At 43.0% G+C, this 8,815-nt stretch overlaps 1 pseudogene; it reads left to right on the forward strand.

Moving 5' to 3' along the window:
- The first annotated feature begins 6,521 nt into the window (after positions 1-6,521).
- LOC142449434 (small nucleolar RNA U3) lies at positions 6,522-6,635 on the forward strand (annotated as a pseudogene).
- The last annotated feature ends 2,180 nt before the right edge of the window (positions 6,636-8,815 follow it).

The raw sequence follows: 8,815 nt of genomic DNA on the forward strand, positions 1-8,815 counted from the left end.
TGGTGAAGAACATGAAAGTACCGAGGAGTGCCTAAAGGACAAACAGATGTGTCTTGGAAGAAGTACAGCCAGAATGATCCTTAGAGGCAAGGATGGTGAGACATCGTCTCAAAACCTTTGGACATGTTGTCAGGAGAGACCATGGAGAAGGATGCCATGCGGGGTCAAATAGAAGGACCGTGCCATTTGGCATAGTGCTAAAAGTACTAGGCTGATAAAATAAAGGCCAGAGGATGGAACCCACCAGCCACTCTGAGACACAAAGGTGTGGCAGTTGGCTTTGGTAAAGATTTACTGCCTTGAAAAAATGTCTTACTAGACATTTCACTCTGTCTACTAATTCATAGGGTTGCTGTGAGTTAGACTTTATTTGAAAGCTGGTTTTGAGTTTCTATAATCCTCAATATTCCGGGCAATATTTATTTATGATGAAATGGTACTTTTCCTGACAGCTCGAGTTATAAAATAATCTAGTTCTTTTTTTCTTCTTGTTTTTCATTTCAGCTGTAAAATGTACTCCAGTTGATCTTAAAAGTCTATGGGATTCTAACTGTGATAGAGTCTCCTAAGTTTCAAAGGTGACAGAATGAGTAAGAGCTCTCTCTTACGTATTATACTCTGGTAGCTGGCCAGAAGTAGGGTGGGAGGGTGGGGATGGGGGTGGGGGGCCAAGTCTGGAGTGTAGTTGAGAGAGAAACACTGTTGTTTCCCTTCTCGGAGGATGCGAGAAGGAAGGGAACCGGAGATGGTCAGGAACTGTGAAGGGATTGAGACTTTTACTCACAAGATAGCCCGCCACAGTATCATCGGTTCTAGTAGAAGACAGGATGATCTAGGAGTCATAGACCAAAGCTTTTACTACTTCTGACAAAGCCGTCAGCCCGAGTTTCCTGTTCCTATTGCTGCCCTTTGCTTCCCAGGTCCCATCTACTCGATGCCAGGGCAGCGCATGCAGTGGTCTGTGTCAGAGCTGCTGCTGCTGCTGTTGTTGTTGTTAGTTACTCTGGGACCCATTCTGATTCAGGGCAACCTTGAACCCAAGAAACAAGTCATCTTTTTAAGGGCTTACAGGTGTCACCTGCCCAAACATGGCCCTGGAGGGAAACGGTACTTTATTCTGATCAGAAGTGTAATCTGCTCTTCTCTACTTTACTCACTGCCATTGCGTCAGTTCTGACTCGTAGTAACCCTGTAGGGGAGAGCAGAACTGCCCCAGTGCGATTCCCAGACTCTAACTGTTTCCAGGAGTGGACAGCGCATCTTTCTCTTGGGGAGTGTCTAGTGGGTTTGACCTGCTGACCTTGTCATCAGCAGCTCAGTGTGTAATCCACTATACCGCCATGGCTTCGTCATTCCCTAAGGAAGAACTTGTGTATTCCAAGATTGTTTTCTAGAAAAACATCTTGGAATAAATAGCCCAGGACCAAAGCTGCCACAGACTTGGAGAGCTGCTTCAACAAAGGCCTCTCCATCACAGGATTAACAGAGAGGCAGTCAAGTTGTTCAGTTTCTGTATCCTGAAGGGAGGATCTTGTCTCAAACATCTTGCCCTTGGTCACTAATGTACAGCGGCAGCAACAGCACTGCCTGCGATGAGGGGAAACTAATGGACTCTTGAGACAGTGACACTCGAAGGGTTTTCAACACACTCGCGTTGGCGCTGTGGACCCAGGTAGCCCCTTCAATTGTCTGGAAGCAGAGGTGGATGGATGCCAGCTACACATGAAGGATCCCTGTGGACGTTTTCATGCATCTCCTTTTGTTTACATCATGCTATACTCACTGCGTGAGGCCAGGAGAAACATGCTAGACGTAATACAGAATATAAATCAGAAAGATATGTGATAGATCATTCTAATATATTTATCACACAGACCAGTGGACTGAAAGTCCTAGAACCAAATGCACCAGCAACACCTGGGAACATGGTAGAAATGCAAATTCTCAGAACTTCCCCGAGTGCTTCTGAAGCAGACAGGGGCAGCGAATGCCAGCAAACCCTGGAAACAGATCATCCGTGAATTTGCTGTTCACTAAAGTTTGATATCTTCGGAAACCGACTATTCACTCTCTATTGAAGAGTCCAGGGCAGCCATTGTCTGAAAAGCGCAATACAGTGATATAGACGTGGATGAGTAAAGCCACACTACCGTCTCCTCAGGAGTTTGTGTGTGTTTAAATCTTTTGTCAACTGATGGTGAGTGTAAGGCATTGATTGTGATTTAAATTCCTTGTTTCGAGAAATTCATCTGTATAGGTACAACCCCACAGAAAAGATGTTCAACAGTGTTTGCCATTAAGGCGGCCAACCCACACCGCCATGCAGTGTCAATATATAGCTATCAGGATGGCTATGGTTGAAAAGATGTGAAGGGAAGCTTCGTGCGCAGATACAATGGGCTTTCTGTTAGCCACTGATTGTCGACTAGAAGGAAAACGTTGCTCAATTGAACCACCCAATCAAGCTGATATCCAGTGTTGGAAGCTCCGCATAAGGTCTGCAGAGCGGGGAGCTGGGTCCTTGTCTGCTCTCAGTCTGGAAGCTTTTCTGAAACCTGCTCAGTTTGGGGAACCCTGCTGGCATGTGAAACACCAATGACATGTTTTCCAGCATCACAGCTACACACGAGGCACCACAGTATGACACACGGACAGACCATTGGTGGGTCGCTATGAGTTGGAACCGACTCGTTGGTACCTAATCACAACAACACCAACGACACATGACTTATAGTGCTACCTTTTAATATAACACCTAGGAAGCATAAACAACAGACACCCTCAGGAAGAAGGGAAAGTACACACCTGGTAGCTGCCATTATGATGTTGAGTGAATGGTGCTGGATACTCATCCACACAGAAGAGTGTAGAGTGGATTTTGTGAGCCATTTGTGGGAATTATTGCGGGCAGAGACCATTTTAAAGAGCAAAGGGGGAAGTCGTTGAATAGAGTTAGATCCTAAGTAGCCGATGATGTTAATCTTTACAATTTAACCCACAAGAAACGCATTCCATGAGTGGTTCATATTCTCTAGCTCACTGCAATCTTTTTAAAGTGCTGACCAAATAGTTTGGAATTAAAGCAGTTGTTCAGAATGAGAATTATTTATTTTATTGTGGAACAGGGTCCTGGTTGAAACAGGGGGAACGATACTTAGGTGTAGCAGAAGAGGATGTTCAGAGAATGGAGTTTGCTGCTTTAGCATTCAGAGCTTCCTATTTATCGTTGAGCTTGATATATATAAAGGGTGTCATTCTGGGAATTCTGAAGGACTGGCACTAAGCCGATCCTGTCTGGCAATGTGTTGATGCTATTGGACCAGCTATCACTTCTATGCGGCTGTTCATGTCCGGGCGTGGAACTGGCCTTTGGAGTTTAGAAAGACCCAGCATACACTCCTCTAAAACATTTATCTGAATTATTTAGCAAGAGATATTTACATGGAATTTACGTAAAGTACTCAAACCTTGGAAAGGCTACTTAAAATGGCCAGGCCTCAGTTTCTACATTAGTAAATCAGGAGTTATAATATCCACCTTTATGGTCTCTGTAAGGCTGATATGAGGTAAAAGTATATATGTTAATATTCTATGCACGTTATTATTCTCATTCTTCTTCTTCTAACACTGTGTGGCCAACTCCATACTGGGATCTTCTGTGAAGCAGCCAGGCAGTTGTGGGAAGACCAGAGAACCACCTCCTTAATCTGATCACGACCTTGATACAACTGGGGGAGGTTTCCTTGGGGTGTTGCCCGCCCTCAGCATAGATCGATAGTGTGTGTGGAGAAGCAGGCAGCTCCTGCTGGAGCTGAATCTTGCATCTGTTTCATGGAGTTCCTTAAATCTGTTATGTCTCCTGCCAATCCCAGGAGCCCTCATCAGACTACCTTCCTTTGGCCAACTTCAGATTCATTCAGCATTGTTTCCACCAGTCTGTGGTCTTCTTCTTTCATCTTCCTGTCTCCTGTTCATCCGCCCCTGCACCTTCATTAGTCAGGGAAGGTTTCTGACCCATGAACTTGAACCAGACTGGGTTTCCCCAGTTCTACATGTATGAGAGCCCTTTCTTGATATCACTCTCTTTCCATGTATGTTCACACATACACGTATCCCTGGTTTTCCTTCTTTAGAGAACTCAGCCTAACACATACCGTATACACTTAAGTATAAGCCGACATTTTTTCAGCACATTTTTAATGCTGAAAAAGCCAAGTTTTTTGTGTTTTTTTTTGTGGGGGGGCGGCTAAAATTAAGATCCTTGGCTTACACTCGAGTATATGGGGTAATCTTGTTCGGGCTACAGGTGATGTGCTCTCATATGCTGGGTTCTGATTGCAAAATCCCGTTAGACCTTGTGGGTTCTCAGAAACATCTCCTCATCTGTCCACAGGCCAGAGATGCAGCTCCTAAAAGGGTCTGGAGTAAGGACATTTGCATGAGAAAAAGGCCAATTCAAGGTTCTGGAAAGGTCAGTCCAAAGTGGACTGGATCTAGAGCCCCCATTGCTGTCCTCTCAGCAAGACGTCTGTTCCTGATCATGGAGAATTGTTAACTCAAGCTGTTGATGATTCCATCCTACAGTTCTCGCATCTTCAATAGGAGGAACACATGTATGTACAATGAATGAAACAAATATCGAAGACTAAGTAAGGAAACCACTGCAGCCGGGGACCTGCTCTGGTCTCCCCTCAGGAATTCACGCTGAAAATATCTAGCATTTTGTAAAATACAGACATAATATTTTTGCTCAAGTTTTTTTGTTTGCTCTACTTAGAAAGGTGTAGCCTATCAGACTGATCCAAAATAGAATCATCTTAAAGTCAAAATAGGATACTAAATGACATTTCCCACAGGTCCAGAAACCATAACTACGGCATCAAATGCATTTTAATGACGTCTTTCTGCAATACAACATATTTAACATACTTAGTGGGCTGCGGGTTCAAGCCCAGGGGGATATGGACCCAGGAAACATTGGGAGTAGACAAGACTTTCAATAAGTTTGCCGTGCTCAGAAGAGAATTTGTTATCAATTACTCCTTGTTGACTATCTAGTGTCCAATTGAGGTTTTTATCATTTCTGGATCTTCAATATTCAAGAAACATAGCCTTCAGTAACTACATGCAATGCATCCTTAACTCTGTTTTTATGTAGGATCTCTCTCAATCATCATGCGTAACTCTCAGTATAAAAATCAAGCTTCACACTCAAGTATTTCAGCACCATAAATGGTTTGTATAGCCCTGTGGGTCACCGACTCTTAATTTACTGAAATCCTGAGTACATTTAATAATTGCTGGACACTCGAAGCCAAAGCTAGTCATCATTGGTTATTTACTTCTCTTTTCCTCTACAGCACGGGAGAAAGCCAAATTCCCATAGTTATCCCAACCCTCCCTTTTCCAAATGGAGAGAAAGTTTCTGCCAAAGCAGAGTTTGTGTAGCTCTCCCTGCTTTGGAGCTGCCAGCTTTCCTAAGCACAGAATCAGAACTAATACATCATCCTTGAACTTTACATTTCTGATGTGCCCCGACACTTGGAAGAGCCTAGAATTCAGAGGGATAAGGAAGCGGCTGATTCTGCATCTTTAATGATAGATGCTTTATGTTCAATTTCCCCTGCTGTGCAAAGCCCATTACTGGCATCTGTCCATGTGAAACACAAGTGGGAGAAGCTGAGGGTGGTCTTCCCTTTGCCCCAGTGGCATGAAGGAAATGCCGGCACATATATCTTGAGACCATTCTGCAGTTCAAACAAAAGAGGACAGTAACTTATTTTCACATTTTAAACTGGTGATAGAGGGAACTGGGTGACATTCTGAAAATCAAACGCGATGAGATGCCTGAGGCATGAGACCAGAAACGGCACACCTAGGGGGCCCAGTTCTCATTTCCAGCAGATCTTACCTCTCACCACGTGAGTTTCTTTGCTTAGTTCATGAGTGGAGCTATGACATTTCGCTTGTGTAGCAAAGATCGGGGCATTGAGTTCTAATCAGAGCATTTCCTCGGATGAGTGAAAGTGTCGCTGTGACTGCGTTCACTGAATGCCAGTGTGCGTCTTATGAAGAGGGGCCAGGTGAGGCAAGCAAAAGCCAGCAGAAATGTTGCTTTCAGAAACTTCTCTCAAGTAGTTCAGCTAGACAGATGTGCAAGAACCAAAAGTCTTACTAAGACCGTACAGATGTTAATAAGACTAGATGCCAAGGATGCTTTAAGCTACCTCTCATGTTTGCTAAAATAATTCCACTTAATTGAGAAACAAAGATTATCTTTCTGTTGTATTAAAGAAGCTTCTACCAGTTTGTTAACATCACTCTGGATTACTTGGGCCACTCGGAAGTAAGAGCCTCCAATTATTTCATGGCTGTAGGGAACTCTCCTGAGAGGAGAGAGGGAGAAAGAGAGAGTGAGCGAGAGAGAAGGTATGTTTTAGCATTGTCTTCCTGGGAACTGACAACAGAAGCAGTTGTTTTCCAGTAGTCAGTAATGACAGCACATGTAATTCCAATATTGGAAGACTATACTTTCAGGGATCATTTCTATAGTTGGTAATTCCAATATTGGAAAATAGTGTTTTACTTAAATGTAGCCTGATTACAGATAGTCTCTGAATTCTATCCTTACAGGTAATAGTGAAGAAATCATTGCTTCAAAGCACACTGGTTCCTTCACTTCCTACCTGTACCCTCTGGCCCATGTCTGAGGAGGAAAGTCTCAGCGTTTACATGAGGTCTCATATAATAGGACACAAGCTGATAATAAGTCACCCAGTGACTCACTTGTAGATGCCCTTGGTTAGCCCATGCTTTGGAGTGAAATTACCTGGTTTGAAGCCGGTTTTGACCACTAATTAAATATAGTATAACGTTTGACCAATGGCCTAACTTCTCTTGCTTCTGCTTTCCTATCTGTGAAAAGGTGATAATAGTTGTTGTGATTGATAGGTGGCGCCTAGTCAGTCTGGCTCATAGCAGACCTATGTACAACAGAACAAAACACTGTCCAGTCCTGGGCCATCCTCACCATCCTCACTGTTGCAGCCACGTTGCCAATCTACTCCATTGAGGGTTTTCTTCTTTTCTCTGATTTTCTACTTTCCTCAACATGATGTTCTTTCCCAGGGACTGGTCTTTCCTGATAACAGATCCAAAAATATATGAAATGAAGTTTCACTAAGCTCACTTCTAAGAAGCATTCTGGTTTGACTGTCCAAGACAGATTTGTTTGTTCTTCTAGGACTTCATGGTACTTAATTATTTTCTAGCACCATAATTGAAATGCAAGGAATCACGTATAGATTCTTCTTTATTCACTGTCTAACTTTCACATGCATACGAGGTCATTGCAAATGCTACCATAGTCCCCAGAGTGTCATCTTCGCTATATAACATTTTAAATAGATCATATGCAGCAGATTTTGCCCAGAGCAATATGCCTTTGATTTCTTGACTGCTGCTTCTTTAAGTGTTGATTGTGGATCCAAGTAAAATTAAATCATTGGAAATTTTAATATTTTCTCCATTTTCCATGATATTATCTATTGGTCCAGTTGTGACACTTTTTGTTTGGGGGGGGGGTTTGTTTTCTTTACATTGAGTTGCAATCCACACAGAAGGCTGTGCTCTTTCATCTTCATCAACAAGTCCTCAAAGTCCTCTTCACTTAGTCAGCTTCTCTTGCTCTGCTCCCGATGCTGCTGCGTTCCTCTACATCGCCCAGGTTCCTCGAGTGTTCGGTACACAGATTGCATAAGCTTGAAGAAAGGATATAAACCTGGTTTCAATCCTGCAGTGTCCCCTCATGCTGGTTGAATGACCACCTCTCGCTCCAAGTATGGGTTCCTCAGGAGCACAATATAAAGCGTTCTAGAATCCCCTTTCTTCCCAATGTTTTTACATCACTTGTGCGATTCACACAGTTGAATCCCTTTGCATAACCAATGAAACATACCATTAGCGAGCATCCTCCGATTCTTTGCTTTCAGTCAGGATCCATCTGATGTCAAGAATAATGTTCCTTGTTCCAGGGCCTTCTCTGGATCTAGCTTGGATTTCTGCAGCTCCATATCCATGTTTCTCTGTTCAACAAAATGCCATTCATGTGTGATATTGATGACATTGTTCTATGGATCCACACATATGGATGCAGCTAATACTAGTACTCACCATAAAGGTAGCCTGTGAGTAGAGTAACTACATATGCCTGTTACTTCATAGTCAAGACAATTGGAAAAGAAAGTCCTAGAGAACTTGATTTTTGGAATGTGTTTTATTTTCTCTTTTGTCTCCACACATGACCTGTAAGTTTTTCTTTAGTTATCCTACTGTCAACGATTCTTCAATATTCCTTTGCAAGATGGATGTTTCTGGAAGCCTGAGTACAGAGTATTTCCAGGAAAGTTTATACCAACCTTCTGACATTTTGTAATTTTGCTTTTATGTGTGTTGTAAGCACATCTGCAAATATATCACTTGGGGTGGGGCTTTTTCCCCCTATTTGTGTCCATTTGATAATTAAACACAAGGAACACCACAGGAGAATTAATAGGAGAGAACAAAGATTCTCTCCGGGTGATGTAGTTTGTTAACTGTTGGGCCGCTGACCATACTGCACTTTGTGGGCGAGCTGAGACTTTCTGCTCTCATAACGACTGACAATTTGGAAACCCCAAGAGCAACTCTCTCTGCCCTACAGGGTCGCTGTGAATCGGAATAGACTGTTTGCTGAGAATCAGCCGTGAATCTGTTTTTTAAATATAAATTTTCAATCGATATCCTCTTTTTCCCAATCTTGAGGTCATTTGGGGGC

This window comes from Tenrec ecaudatus, chromosome 5 (genome assembly GCF_050624435.1).
Source record: "Tenrec ecaudatus isolate mTenEca1 chromosome 5, mTenEca1.hap1, whole genome shotgun sequence".
Taxonomy (NCBI): Eukaryota; Metazoa; Chordata; class Mammalia; order Afrosoricida; family Tenrecidae; genus Tenrec; species Tenrec ecaudatus.